Source organism: Lissotriton vulgaris, chromosome 2_1 (genome assembly GCF_964263255.1).
Source record: "Lissotriton vulgaris chromosome 2_1, aLisVul1.2, whole genome shotgun sequence".
NCBI classification, from domain to species: Eukaryota; Metazoa; Chordata; class Amphibia; order Caudata; family Salamandridae; genus Lissotriton; species Lissotriton vulgaris.
Genome location: NC_141687.1, coordinates 889,057,115 through 889,073,104, shown reverse-complemented (window position 1 = coordinate 889,073,104; position 15,990 = coordinate 889,057,115).

Here is a 15,990-nt window from a genome sequence, read left to right as displayed (position 1 = left end):
ATCTTTCCCTCCAATTAAAAAAAGAAGGGGGGTCTAAATTAATCCATTCCCTTGTAATACATGCTCGAGCTACCACCATACAAATAAAAAGAAAGCAGGTTAAAGGTTTAGGTCTTGACACTCCTGCCTCTAAGCCAATTAATACCATCTCAGCGTTACTTTAATATTAGACTTTACCACGGCACCCAGAAAATTCTCGATTTGTTTAAAGAACTCTCCCAATTTAGGGCAGACAAAAAACATATGTTCAGCATCTGCAGCGTACAAACCACAGCGATTAAATTTTGTCCCGGTTGTAGTACTCCATTTCGTAACTTTGCTAGGGGTATAATAAAGATCATGTAAACACATAAAATGTTGAGATTTCATCATCCCAGGTATTAAACATTCGGAGGCAAGTTTAACTGAATCAAAAACCCTAGTATCGGGTATCCCCAATTTGCCGGCCCACCCCCCCTGACATTCAGTTAAGTCATCCCCAAATTCCTGCATCAAGCAAGAATAGAGAGTGCCTATTGGTGTTTTTTTTTTTGCAAAAGATCCAGAAGGGGAATTTTATTCATTTTAGTAACTGAGACAAGTGATGAATTTTGAAAAAAACTGCGGATTTGGAAACTTAAAAAAATCGTTTTTACTTAAAGAGTACTTGCTCTGTAATTCTTGAAAAGAGGCCAACTGGCTTCCACAGTACAAGTTGCCCAAATAGCAGACACCTTTTGAGTTCCATCTAATCGCCGCTAAGTCACAAAAGATTACATATGGTAATAAACCAGATGCTTCAAAAGGTGTGTATGCATTCAGTTTGGTTAACCTCAAATGTTTGCGAATTTTTTGCCAAACCGCAAAAGCTGCTTTCAGTGTCTTAAATTTCGTCTTCTTGTAATAACTGGGCTCTGTCATCTTAAGAAAATGGGATTTTGCTCCTTCTCCTAAAGTCAACTCATATATAGAGGGAGAGCTACAGGCAGGAATTCGAGCTTGCTCCCCCATCATCAACGGACTAATAAATTGCAGAGTTGCCGCAAAGTAATAAAACAAAAAATACGGAACACTCCATCCTCCACAATCTTTGCTAACAATCATTTTTTTTAGGGCCTTTCGATGTCATCTATACCCCCATAAAAATCTGAATGTTGCACTTTCTAAATTTTCATATTTAGATCTGGTATACCAGATACAGGTAGCAAGATTTTGATCCCAAGATACGTAGCCTCAGAAACAGTCGGGTAATTAGTCTGCATGTTATGCCCTGCAAATAAGATCTGGGTTTTCGACAAATGTAATCTATACCCAAAAAAGATGCCGAACTCTGACGCCAGATCATTAATGGCGGAAACCGCGTTCTGGACGTCAGTTGTAACGACAACAATATCATCAGCGTAAGCTAATGCCCGATAATTTACATTGGCCAAACAAACTGGTTTAATCCTTTCTTCCAAATTAAGATAATTAAGTAAAGGGTCAATATAAAGTGAAAAAAGTTAAGGAGAACAAGGGCACCCCTGTCGGGGACCCCTTGTAATTGAAAAAATAGAGGATACCTGTGAGTTTATTCGAATACGTGCTTTGGGGGTGACATACATAGTCTTAAGTGCAGGTATAAGGCCCTCGCCAAATCCCTTTCTGCCCAAAATATCCCACAAGTAAGCCCAGGCAACCCTATCAAAAGCTTTTACAGCATCTAACAAAATTATTCCAATATTCGATCGGGTTGCCTGGGCCCAGTCTAGGAAAGTGATAAGTCGCCTAATATGGTCGGTCGTGTCACGTGCGGGGATAAAACCATGTTGGAATCTGGAAACTAGTGGAGTTATGACTGCAGAGAGTCGAGAAGCCAACATTTTTGAAACATTTTTGCTATCGCATTTATTAATGAGATAGGACGATAGGAAGATGGAAGAAGAGGAGGTTTATCCTTTTTTACAAAAACCGTAATAGTTGATTCTTGCCACGACAAAGGGGGAGTACCCTGCTGTGCTGCTATAAATAGAGAGACCAATTCAGGCTTTAAAATGAATTGAAAAACCCTATAGAATTCAAGAGGGATAGCATTGGGCGCTACTGCCTTCCCCTGCGCTAAGGATAGAAGAGAAAACTCTATTTCCTCCCAAGAAATAGGAAGGTCTAATTGTTCCTCTTCCTCCTCTGTCACAGTGCCATTGATAGTTAATTCCATAAATTTCGATATCCTATTTTCAAGGTCCGAGCCACCATCCTCTGTGTAAAGCCTAGAATAAAATCCACGAAACACCTCCAATATTTCTGAGGTATCATTGACAATTTTCCCTGTATCATCTATTATTTTGTCTATAGAGGAAAGTACAGCCTTCTGCCACTGCCTTTTAGCCAGATGTTTCCCGGAGTTTTCCCCTACTTCATAAACTTCCTCACGAAATGCAGTAAGTTGTTGTGCAAATTTCTTGGCATAGCATTGATGGATCCTAACCTTGTGGATCAGTAAATCTCTTAAAATGCTGTCGATATCCAATCCTGTATTACATGCCCGCATTAATTGTATTTGAAGATCTCTCAATTTATGCATCTCAGCTTCCCCCTTCTTTCTAATCTCCCTCTGTTTTCTAAGTGAGTAGCTCAAGGTTTCCCCATGAACCCCACACTTGAAGGCATCCCATATTATTGCAAGAGCAGCGGACTCTTTATTATTCTCAAAAAATTCAGGGATCCATTTACTCATATGTTCAATATAGGATGAGTCATTCAAGAGTTTACAGTCAAAAGACCATGGTCTAAAGGTTAGTGAAAAATTCCAATCAAAACTAAGAACAATAGGATTATGGTCAGAGATAACCTTAGATAGAATCCTATAAGATAGATTTGCAGAGATATTAATAAGGGCTGTAGCAACAAAACAGTAATCAAGCCTAAAACGCTTCTGGTGAGGGGCGGAGAAAAATGTGTGCCCAGGCAACCCTCCAGCCCTGGCATATCCTATATCCATCAACCCAAATTCCTGAACCAATCCTTTAACAGCTCTATATACATTTTTCTTTCTACCGACATAAGGATTGCCACTAGATAAATCAAAAGTCTCATATAGATGTAAATTAAAATCCCCACACATAATTAACAAAGGCGGCCATAAGGCCAATTCAATACTTAGTTGATGTAAAACAGAGGGATCATCAGCATTTGGCCCGTAAACTGAGCAAATAGTCAGAGTTATTTCACCTAATTTCAGTACAGCTATAGCCCAGCGGCCCAATGGGTCCTCTTTGATATTTTTTACCTGTCCCAGCCCAAATCTTTTTAATATTGCCACTCCTCTTACAGTAGAGGTCTGTCGGGAGCAGCTGACAATCTCTAGCCCCAGATCTTTAAGCCACCCTCTATTTTTCCACGCTAACAGACTTTCTTGAGTACATAGAATGTCGACAGCCATAGTTTTCAACATCTGTCCGATTATACCTTTTTTTTGTCATTTAGCCCACACACGTTCCATGAACATATAGATATTTTACCCATTATCATGTCTATTTGAGTATTTATCACAGACCTCCGATGTGTTGCTTAATATATCAAATATATTAAGATGAGAAAACACAAAAACGAGCCCAATTTGAAATGTAGCTGCTAATAATTGACCATTTACTATTTTTCCTTGGCCCCAGAACCCCCCTCCATCTCCTCCACTCCCCTTCCGCACACCCACCCTGCCCCCCCACCCTTGCGACACCCTCCCAACAGAGGCGTAAGGACAAAAGTCCCCATTGATGGTGGGTGGCGTGGAGTAGTCTCCCTATCTGTGCTGACCAAACCTGGCCTTATCTAATTAACACCCTAGACAAAAATACCCCATCCTAACAAAAGAGAAGAAAGGGAAATAAGTCCTTCCCTAGATAGCCTCACATTGTGTCTATAAACTGCTAAGTTTTAATCTCAGATGCAAAAAAGGTTGTCTTCCCCGTATAGACAATTTTCAATTTTGCGGGGTTTAATAAGAACACCTGGCCCCCCTTTGCTTGAATAGGTGTCATTAACTGCCTAAGCCTCCAGCGTTGCTGGACAGTTGTCTGACAAAAATCGGGTCGGACAAAAAATTCATGCCCAAGTCCTTTCCTAGTTTTTGTAGGTGTGGCTAAATCATACAAAATCTCACGGAGGAGATAATTATACAGACAAATAAGATCTGCGCTGGGTTGAGTCGCTGCCCTTCCTGCATCTCGTCTTTGAGTAAAGGGAAAGCGATGAGCCCTTATGATCTCTTTATCCCAGTCCCAGTCTTTAAGGTCCGTGAAAGCTACAGCAAAGAGATCAACAACATATCGGCGAACATCTTTTCCCCCAGAAAGTTCCGGGATCCCCAAAATACGCAGGTTATTCCGACGTGCCCAATTTTCCAGGTCGGTGAGTTTCCAGTCTATATCTAGATCATTTTTTTGCATCTGACTGATTGAAGTTTTCTGGCTGGAAAGCTCATCCTCAACATTTGAAACTCGGGTTTCCACTTCTTGAACTCTCATGGTCGTTTCAGTGCAGTTTTTAGCCTATCGACGAACCACATTCTGCAGCTTACAGACAGCTCCCAGTGTCCGAAGCCCCTCTGCTTTAGTTTCCTCTCTGTGGGCCATAATGATTTTATACATGGATGTTTGTAGATTATAGATTGATTTTAACGTAATCTCCCCTTCTCCTTCCCCTTCTCCTCCGAAATCATGTGCCTCACCCTGAATTTCTTCAGCTTCCGCCAGTCCCTGCCATTGTGGTTGACCGATCATGTTAAAATTGCTACTGGCGAGGGATTTCTGTGTTTCGGTGATTTTCCTAACTGTAGCATTCGGGGAGTCTGGTGATAAAACATCTTCTACCAAGCTTATATTAGCATTAATATCATCTCCCCAATTACCAGAAGAAGAAAGTTGTTAATTATCCTTTCCATCCCCGTCCTCTTCCTCTCCCTCTGACATGGAGAAGAACGGGCCCCCTGAGTCAACAGATTCCACATCATTTACGGCAGAGGGCAAGATATCCTTTTCCTTCTCAAAATTATTCAATCAATCAATCAATCAATCAATCAATCAATCACAGATATTTATAGAGCGCACTACCTACCCGTAGGGTCTCAAGGCGCTTGGGGGGGGGGTGCCGCTACTGCTCGAACAGCCAGGTCTTGAGCTTCTTCCTGAAGGAGAGGTGGTCTTGGGTCAGGCGCAGGTCGGCCGGGAGGGAGTTCCAGGTCTTGGCGGCCAGGTAGGAGAAGGACCTTCCTCCTGTAGTGGCTCTGCGGATGCGTGGGACGGCGGCGAGGGCGTGGCTGGCAGATCGGAGGTGGCGTTTGGGAGCGTAGAAGTTGATGCGGTTGTTGAGGTAGCTCGGGCCTTGATCGTGGAGAGCTTTGTGTGCATGGGTAAGGAGGCGGAAGGTGATTCTCTTGTTGACCGGGAGCCAGTGCAGGTCTCTTAGGTGTCCGGAGATGTGGCTGTGTCGTGGGATGTCGAGGATGAGTCTGGCTGAGGCGTTCTGGATGCGCTGGAGTCTCTTCTGGATCTTGGCGGTGGTTCCGGCGTAGAGTGCGTTGCCGTAGTCCAGTCGGCTGGTGACGAGGGCCTGGGTGACGGTCTTTCTGGTCTCTGTGGGGATCCACCAGAAGATCTTCCGAAGCATGCGCAGGATGTTGAAGCACGACGAGGAGACGGCGTTGACTTGCCTGGTCATGGAGAGGGAGGAGTCCAGGATGAAACCCAGGTTGCGTGCGTGGTCCGTCGGTTTGGGTGCGGTGCCCAGGGCGGGGGGCCACCAGGAGTCGTCCCAGGTGGAGGGCGAGGAGCCCAGGATGAGGACCGCCGTCTTATCTGAGTTCAGTTTCAGGCGGCTCGTCGTCATCCACTCGGCTACCTCTTTCATCCCTTCGTGCAGGTTGGCTCTGGCGGCGGCGGGGTCGTTGGTCAGGGAGAGGATCAGCTGGGTGTCGTCGGCGTAGGAGATTATGTTGAGGTTGTGTTGGCGTGCGATGGCCGCGAGGGGGCTCATGTAGACGTTGAAGAGGGTAGGGCTCAGCGAGGATCCTTGAGGAACGCCGCAGATGACTTCGGTGGCCTCTGACTTGTACGGTGGTAGGCGGACTCTTTGTGTTCTTCCGTCGAGGAAGGAGACGATCCATTCCAGTGCCTTCTCCTGGATTCCGACGTTGCTGAGGCGCTGCACTAGGGTGCGGTGGCAGACCGTGTCGAAAGCCGCGGAGAGGTCTAGGAGGATGAGGGCCGCTGTTTCTCCGTTGTCCATCAGGGCTCGGATGTCGTCAGTGGCGGCGATGAGGGCGGTCTCGGTGCTGTGGTTGGCACGGAATCCGGACTGCGATGGGTCGAGGGATCCATTCGTCTCGAGGAAGGCGGCCAGCTGTTTGTTGACGGTCTTTTCGATGACTTTGGCTGGAAACGGGAGTAAAGAGATGGGGCGGTAATTCTTGAGTTCGGTGGGGTCTGCTGTAGGTTTCTTGAGTAGAGCGTTGAGTTCGGCGTGCTTCCAGCTCTCGGGGAAGGTGGCGGTGTCAAATGAGGTGTTGATGATGTCCCGCAGGTGGGGTGCGATGACAGCGTCGGCTTTGTTGAAGACGTGGTGAGGGAAGGGGTCGGTCGGAGATCCGGAGTGGACGGAGTTCATCATGTGGACGGTGTCTTCGGTGTTGACCGGGGTCCAGGCGCGGAGGGTGGTGGTGGGTGGCGTTGCTGCGGTCGTGGCGTGCATCAGTTGAGTGCTGAAGCTGTTGTGTATGTCCGCGATCTTGTTGTGGAAGTAGGAGGCGAGGGAGTTGCAGAGGTCTTGCGATGGGGTGATGTCGTTGTTTCCAGCGTTGGGGTTGGAGAGCTCTTTCACGATGTTGAAGAGTTCCTTGCAGTTGTGTGCGTTGTTGTCCAGCCGGTTCTTGAATGCAGTTTTCTTGGCGGTGCGGATCAATTGGTGGTGTTTCCGGGTGGCGAGCTTGAGGGTGGTCCTGTTGTCCGGCGTGGGTTCCTTTCTCCAGGCTTTCTCGAGGGCTCGGCAGTTCTTCTTGGAGCTCTTGAGTTCGTCGGTGAACCATGGCGCTCTCTTATTGCCGGGTCTGCTGGGCGGGATCCTCAGAGGGGCGAGTTCGTCTGCGCATTTGCTGATCCACTTCGAGAGGTTGTCGGCGGCCTGGCTGGGGTTCGCTGAGCTGGCCGGAGGGTGCTGGCTCAGGGAAGCGGCGAGCTGGTCGGCTGTGATCTTGGTCTGAGGTGAGACACTGACCTCCCCAACTGCCTGGCATAGAGCCGCCAGCTCCCCTTCCAGGTCTTGCTCTTGCTCTTGCTCTCTAGGAACTTCCACTAGAGGCGTTTCAACTGAAGGTAAATGGTTCAGAATAATCCTCTGTTTGGGGACTGCACCTGAGGGTTCAGCGAGGCCATGTCCGTTATTAGGCTTAGATGTGGGAGGTATCTGCGCAGAACTGCTAACAACACCCACTGTACCACCAGTGTTTTTCTTTCTAAGTAAGTCAAGTACTGTGCGCTCTTTAATATTCTCATTACGCGCTCGGGCATTAGTGCTGTTCACAGGTGTAGTAGTGATGTTGGATGGAGGGTCCTCATTACATGCAGAAACAGCCGCAGCATTGGTATTAGTTGCACCTTTCCCTCTTCCTCCCCTGCCTTTTGGTGCCATAGCTATTTTTTTTTCTCACCTTACCAAAGCGAGATTTTAAATGTAAACGTTACAAACTGTTAGTACCTGCACAGCGAAAGTCCAGTGAGAGTCCAGAAAATCCTCAAAATCCTTATAATCCGGGGCTCCAAGCTGTGGATTGCTGTTACTCCCGTTAAACAAGAGCTTTGCAGTCCTTTTCCGAATCTTTTCCAAAGTGCCCGTAGCTCCGAGCTGATCCGCTTCAGCTGCAGTTACAGCTTCACCTCGCTGTTTTGTTACGTTTGTTCCGTTTCTGCGGTTCGTCAAGCCCTATGACCATGGCTGCCTCTCTCTTCCTTCCACAAAACGCCGATAATTGTGCACCCTCGCTCTCACGGCACAGAGGCGGAGGTGAACGTCGAAGCTGCAGTCCTGCTCCCGGTCCCGTTCTAACGGACGCCGCTTTGCCCCGCAGTCTTCCACACGTTTTGCGGGGGAGAATGGGAAATAGAAAACTTGTCAGCAGCTCTGCATCAACCAACACATCGGACACCGAAAACGCCGAGGCGCGGCAACACAGGAAGCCGGTGAGAAACGCTAGGCAGGTCGGCAACAGGTAGGAGCTCAGCACACCAGCAACTCAGCCGCTGCAGCGGCCGCCATCTTGCCTCCTGGTAATTTATGTTCAATGTTTAGAAAAATCTTTTAGGTTGCAGTCATGTTTTATGCTTTAGGTTTTAGGCTTAAATTATTTAATGTAGTTAGAGAAATATATGAACATGCTTACTTTGTTAGTTGTTTCTTAGTTTTCTTAGTGTTTTTTTCTGTTCTTTAGTAGTGAAGTTTTCTGTAGTGGTAGGAGATAATATAAAATACATATGTATGAGTTATTTATCCTTTTTAGTAGTTTTTTTATTTTAGCTGTTAGTTTACTTAAGTTAAATTTTAGGTACTTACTTTTAATCCTCTGATTTGTAGGTTGAATCTTGATTTTCTTGTAGGTGTTGTCGAATGTATCCACAGTATTCTCTCCTGTCTTTTATTTTTGTCAGGTAGTTTGTTAGTCGGATTTAATTGTTTATATAGGGCTCGATTCCGATCCGGAAAAAAGCTCTTCAAATTACCGTACGAAGCGTTTTTTCACGTACAAATCGTGTCCGTACACGTCTCCGTACGAATCTGCAAGTACGATCTCAATCCAAACCAGCACTCCATACAACTCGTAAAAATCTACATACAAATCAAAAGTCCATACGAATGGCATTAGGATGACGATTCACGCTACGTCCGAACGTAAATAGACCGCGACATCCGTACCAGGAAGGACGATCCGTGTCGAAGACACTCCGTACGGCTCTTCTGCTACGAGAGTCAAAAACTGATGTAAAAACAGAGTCCAGGCCATCCCGCACCCCGGTACACGACAAACAAGACATGAACCCCATCGTCCGAGTCATACCAGTCCTGTACGCCCACCACCTCGTACATAGAAACCGATGACGGCGTAGACGGTGAGTATAACGAAATCAAACATACCTGTACGTGGTGCCACACGTGCACATCCCTATCAAACGCCTGTAATGTCGGGGTACGTAGCGACACACGCCACCGCATATCACCAGTGTAAGAGTCAGACGTGCTGCAACCACGTCATCGATTACGGGGTGCGGTACGCAACCGCACATCACCAGTGCAATTGTCAGTCGTGCCGCACCCACGTCATCGAATACGGGGTGCGCTACGTGACCGCACATCACCAGTGCATTTGTCAGACGTGCCGCACCCACATCATCGATTACGGGGTGCAGTACGCGACCGCACATCACCAGTGCAATTGTCAGTCGTGCCGCACCCACGTAATCGATTACGGGGTGTGCTATGCGACCGCACATCACCAGTGTCATTGTCAGATGTGCAGCACCCACGCTATTGATGTCGGGGTGCGGTACGCGACCGCACATCACCAGTGTCATTGTCAGACGTGCCGCACCCACGTCATCGATTACGGGGTGCGCTACGCGACCGCACATCACCAGTGCAATTGTCAGTAGTGCCACAACCAAGTCATCGATTACGGGGTGCGGTGCGCGATCGCAAATCACCAGTATCATTGTCAGATGTGCCACACCCACGCCATCGATGTCGGGGTGCGGTACGTGACCGCACATCACCAGTGTCATTGTCAGACGTGCTGCACCCACGTCATCGATTACGGGGTGCGGTACGCGACCGCACATCACCAGTGCAATTGTCAGTTGTGCCGCACCCACGTCATCGATTACGGGGTGCGCTACGCAACCGCACATCACTAGTGTCATTGTCAGACATTCCGCACCCACGCCATCGATGTCGGGGTGCGGTACGCGACTGCACATCACCAGTGTCATTGTCAGACGTGCCACACCCACGTCATTGATTACGGGGTGCGCTATTCGACTGCACAGCACCAGTGCAATTGTCAGTCGTGCCGCACCCACGTCATCGATTACGGGGTGTGCTACGCGACCGCACATCACCAGTGCGATTGTCAGATGTGACGCACCCACGCCATCGATGTCGGGGTGCGGTATGAGACCGCACATCACCAGTGTCATTGTCAGACGTGCCGCACCCACGTCATTGATTACGGGGTGCGCTACGCGACCGCACATCACCAGTGTCATTGTCAGACGTGCCGCACCCACGTCATCGATTACGGGGTGCTCTATGCGACCGCACATCACCAGTGTCATTGTCAGACGTGCCGCACCCACGCCATCCATTTCGGGAGGCGGTACACGACCGCACATCACCAGTGTCATTGTCAGACGTGCCGCACCCACGCCATTGATTTCGTGGTGCGGTACACGACCGCACATCACCAGTGTCATTGTCAGACGTGCCGCACCCACGCCATTGATTTCGGGGTGCGGTATGCGACCGCACATCACCAGTGACATGACGCATTCAGGGCTGTTTGCATCTGACTAGATGCCCCTGCTCTTGAAGCTGCAGCCCCCACCCCTTACACCTCCAACCCTTGATGAGCTGTTGAGAGGTGCTTGAAGGTGGCTGAGAGGGAGGGGCTGCAGCTTCAGGAGCAGGGGCATCTATTGAGATGCAAATAGCCCTGAATGCGTCTTGTATCTGCAATTTGTATTTGTATTGCAAATGTCCTTTCATATTTCAGGTGTGGATAGTGCACATTTATTCACACAATAATTGCTTGGCAAAAATGCATTTACACTTTTTTTCTAAACAAGACATTTTTTGAGACTGAAAGAAGATTGCATTGTTGATTTATATACTGGGTGTGTTCTGTGTGTGAGCAAAGTTGTTCCTCCTGTTGCTTTTCATGTGCTTGTTCTGAGGAAGTTTGTATTTCTGCTATCCGTGCTGCATATGTTCTGGGTCAGTGGACGATGTACTGTGCAGGGGAGATGATTTCCTTGCCCTGTTTATGCCGAGCCCCTGGGGGAAAGTATGGGTTCTTCCAATCTAACGGTGTGCGCACACTGGTTGGCTGCATAATCTGGGTGTTCAGGAGTTATGAACAACTGTAGCTTCCATGGGACGGTTTCAGCTGGTTCATGAGGCTGAGATCGGTAGTAGCTCCAGACGAGGGGTCCAGTTCAACAGGGATGAAGAGGTTGCGGTGCAAGTAGCTCTATGTCACCTGCAGAGTAGACACTTCAAGGGGTAATGGTCAGCCACTCGACTCTCCCCTCACCCAGCACATTCACAGGGACATCTGTACTAGTGGCAGGAGGAAATAAAATGTCAATGTGCAGACTCCCAGGTCCCTTTTGGAACTGTGTAGTCTCTGTTGGAGGTCATCCGCCAATTTGAAAGCAAACTACAACCAGGCGGAGCCCAGCGGGTGCCACCTTGTACAAAGGCAGTTAAATTCAAAGTCCTCCCATTCATTCACAGTTGTAGGAGCACTCTCCAAACCTGGCTCTTACGTGTAGAGGGAAGATGACCCCGGTTAAGGGAGACTGGGCGGACGTTTTACATAGTCAATAGCATCTCCTTCTGAAGGGTGCAGGAAGTCCTGCTGCCACCAATGTAAGTCTCTCAGAGCCTGAGGAGAGAGTGCCGTGGACGTGTGTGAGACATTCCCTTTCTGCCCAGGGCCCCAAACATCCTACAACTGGTCTGGATTACACCGAGGCAGCACGTGGTTCTCATCACAGCACAGAGCTTGATAACTGTCACTAAATTGTAAACAAACCTCGATTCTTCAAACATGCAGTCTTTAATGTAATAAAATAAAGAAATGGCACAATCGCACACACACTGAATAACAAAGTAAGGAGGACAATCAGTTAAATCAGTTCTCTCGGAGTATCTCCTTTAAGTACTGTACTTCACAGTGGGGGCTGGTAAAAGTAACATTTTGGAAAGAGAGACTGACTTCTCATTGTCTTGTCCAGGAGGGGGTGAGGAGCCCTACCCCACCCTGGAAGAGACCAAGATGATACTAGGATATTGCATGCCCACCCCTGTGCCCACCCTGGTGGATCCTGGTCCCCCTCCTTCCCGCCCCCCCCCCCTGCCTGTGATGGCTCCTGTCTCTGCCCTGGGTGGCTTCTGTCCCAGTCAAAGAATGGCGCCTGCAGCTCAAAAAGGCTCAGCTCAAAATTAATATGAAAAGGTGGGCGAGTGAGTACGTGAAGGGATGGGTGGATGGCTGGATGAATTTGTGAAAGGGTGCATGGATGAATGAAAGATTGAGTAGATGGATAACAAAAGAGGATGGATGGATTGACGAGTGAGTGGTGGAAGGATGGAAGGGAGAAAAGGTAAATAGCTGGATGTATAGGTGGAAGGGTAGCTGGATGGGTAAAAGAGTGGATGGATGAGTGAAAGGATGGATGAGTGAAAAGGTGGATGAGTGGGTGGGTGGGTGGATGGATGGATGGATGAGTGAAATGATGGATGGATTGATGAATTGATAAGTTCAAGGGTGAATGGATGGACAGATGAGTGAAAGGCTGGATGTAAGGATGGGTGAGTGAAAAGGAGGGTAGATGGACTAAAGGAGGAATAGATGAGTGAAGGAGTAAAAGGATAAATGGATGAGAGAAAGGATGGATGAGTGAAGGGTCAATGGATGGATTCATGAGTGGATGAGTAGATGGATGGGTGGATGGATGGATGGAAGGAAGGATTGCTAAGTGAAAGGGACGATGGAGAGAGGAAGGGAGGATTGTGGATGACTGAAAGGGTGGATGGGTGGAAGGATGAGTGACTGGGTGGATGGATGAGTAAGAGAAAGGATGGCCGGCATGGGTGAAAGGGTAAATGGCTGGATGGATGAGTGAATGGATGGATGGGTAGAAGAGTGGATGGATGAGTGTTAAGCATGGGCGAATTTTGCGAATCTCGCGTTCGCGAATTTTGCGGATTTGCGAACTCGCAATCCGCAAAATCCGCGAATTCTCGCGAATTTGCGGATTTTTTTTTTTGTGTTTGCGCGGGTTTCTGCCAGTTCGCGAGGGTTTTGTACAATGTCGCAAATTGCGAACTTACCTGTCGGGTCGCAAGTTTCGCGAACTTGTTGTTTCTACGTGTCCAGCCTGTTTGGGACACTCTTCTTCATCACTGCCACTCTCTGTCACCACTGCCACTCTCTGACTACTCATGCCACCCTCTGGCCCACCCATGCCACCCTCTGTTTCATCACAGCACCCTCTGGTTGTCCAGTCAGTGTACATTATTGTGGCAACGCAAGCACACCTTCCCTGCCTCAAGTGACCTGAATTAATTTGGGGCTGATTAATGTGTCACAGAATATTTTTTTAGCTGGCACCTGCTTCCTTAGTGCTTCCTGATTAGTGATCTTTTGCACTTGCTAAGTGCTTTCATTGTTGCAAAATTAGTTACAACACCTGCCCTGCCCCAACTGACAATAATGAATTAGGGGCTGATTAATGGATTTGAACTTCCAGCCTGGCTCCTGCTTGTCTCCCTTAGCTGTAATTCAGGACCTTTGTGGCATATGTGTAACTATTCTGAGGTTCAGAGCAGGGTCACATAATAGTTGCAACTGGCAACTGAACTCTGGAGGGGCCCCTCAGGAAGCACTACAGGAAATGGCTACTAATGATGAGCCTGAACTTTTGAACCTGGTAAGTAGTTTCAGTTTTGCTAAGATCGTATTTCTGCAATTTTGCACTTATTCGCGGGGCGCGAAGTTGTACTGGGAAGCCGCGAACTCACGCGAACAGTGCGAACAGTGCGAGCAAAATCCGCTGCTCGCGGATTTGCGGATTTTGCGGGAGATTCGCGAATCTCGCGGATTGCGAATTTACCGAAAATCCGCAAAATCCGCAAGCGAAACGGATTTTCCGCCCATGCTTAATGAGTGTACAGATGGCTAGGGTGAAAGGGTGGATGGATGGATAAAGGATGAAAGAAGGGATGGATGAGTGAAAGGATAGATGGCAGGATACATGATGGATAGGTTTGCAAATAGTTGAATATGTTTGGATATGGCTGGGCTTACTTATATATCATTGCGCGACCTCTGATGTGTCTGTAAAACTTATCCAATTGTCCTGAAGTTTTGTCCTGAATTTTGACCTCCTGTCCTGAATTTGTGTCCTGAATTTTGACCCTTTGTCCTGAATTTTTACACTCACCGTCCTGAATTTGCACCAATGCCAGTTGGTCACCCTAAGTGTAGTGAATACTTTCAGCCAATTGTCTATTGCTCTTTCCACCCTGGGTATACTGGTGGCCCTCCTGTCATCGTCTTTCTTGTCCTGTGTTGTTAGATCTTAGCCTGCCTGGCGCACTTCCAGCAGTGAAAAGATGTCTATGAACTCGTTTCTTCATTTCCTCTCCTTTACTGTTAGTGGAATGAGGTTGGCCAGCACTAGCAACTTTGTGGTTGAGGGGTGGGTGCTCAGGGAGGGGCGCAATTACTCGCTGGCCGGCTTACCGTTAGTGTCAGGCCGCTGACCCGTCTTGCTTATATTTGAATTATCCGCCCAGTGGCCCCTGCACCTTCTGGTGTGGTTGCATCAGCCTTGTCCCTTCCCCCTGCTGCACCTGATTTGCTGCCCCTGACTCAGTGTTTGTCGCCTTTTTTGTGTGGCCTCTCTTGTCTGCCCCTTGTTCTGGGATCAGGCTGCCCCCTTGCCCCCCTGCGCCCCACGGGGTGTTACCCATGAAACGAGCCCCCTTATACCTGGCCATTGCCACCAGGGCATCCATGCTGTAGGATGGGCTGCCCCCACAGTCCAGGCTTCTCGTAGGAACACCTGCCGCCCTTGTCATATCCCCGTTTGCCTTTTTGCGTCATCACCGGTTGCGCCTGGTTCTCCCTGAAGGGGGGCTGTGTTTTCTTCCCTGCTGCTCCGCGCTTGCTGGCCATTCCTGCACAAAACTTATGCGGCCCTCTGTTTTTTGCTAGTTTGCTGCTTTGCTGCCCAGCTAACTTGTTACTGCTGCTCCAGGCCGGACAGTGCGACTGGTGTGCCGGGGTGAACAAAAGTGCACTCAGGCCTGGAAACAAAGTAAAGGATCAGGCCCAGCCCAATGTCATCTCCAGGCGGTGATCGGTGTCCGGCTCAGGCAGTGCTCCTCGAGGAAATCCCTCCAGCGGCAGTCCTTCGGCGGTGGCAGTCCTCTAGTTCCTGGTAGGTCGCGGCATGATCCTCACGATTCTTCTACTTTCTCTGGCCATAGGGGGGAGGCGGAATGTGTTTTACCTGGGTCCTGCTGTCCCCTTTTATCCCCCACTTGCCCTAGCCTACGCGCCCCCTGATTGGGGGGCCCATACTTGTACTTTTGGGACCAATCCTGGTTCCCCCGCCTAGCTGCAATGCTAATGACCGGTTACTCACCGGTAATATTCATTACTCCGAGTCGTAGCCCTCCCCGTCCCAGTCCTTACTAATGAGCATAGCTCCTCCCACCAGAAACTCCCAAGCAACTAAAAACCCATCCCTTCCCTCCAGGCCACACCCACACCCGAAGGCATATAACCATGTGACCCGCCCATCCACATCCTGTACTACCAAGCACAAGAAGCCGAACAGGGAGGGAGGGATGGGAACCAGACTGGGACGGGGAGGGCTACGACTCGGAGTAATGAATATTACCGGTGAGTAACCGGTCATTACCTCCTCGTCAGCCCTCCCCGTCCCAGTCCTTACTAATGAGCAGATACCAAAGCAAGAATCGGCTTCACATAGCAGAAAAACAGACTCAAGCCGCACAAGCAGAAAGTCACACAACCCGACCAGAACGCAAGCCAGCGATCCCAAACCCAGGAGACACAGTCCCACATATCACTCAACGACTACAGGACATAACAGCACGAGGAGAACACCCAGCAGCATCCACACAAAACACGGCCAGGGAGCCCCAACCCGGAAGCAAGCCCAACGAGCAGCAACC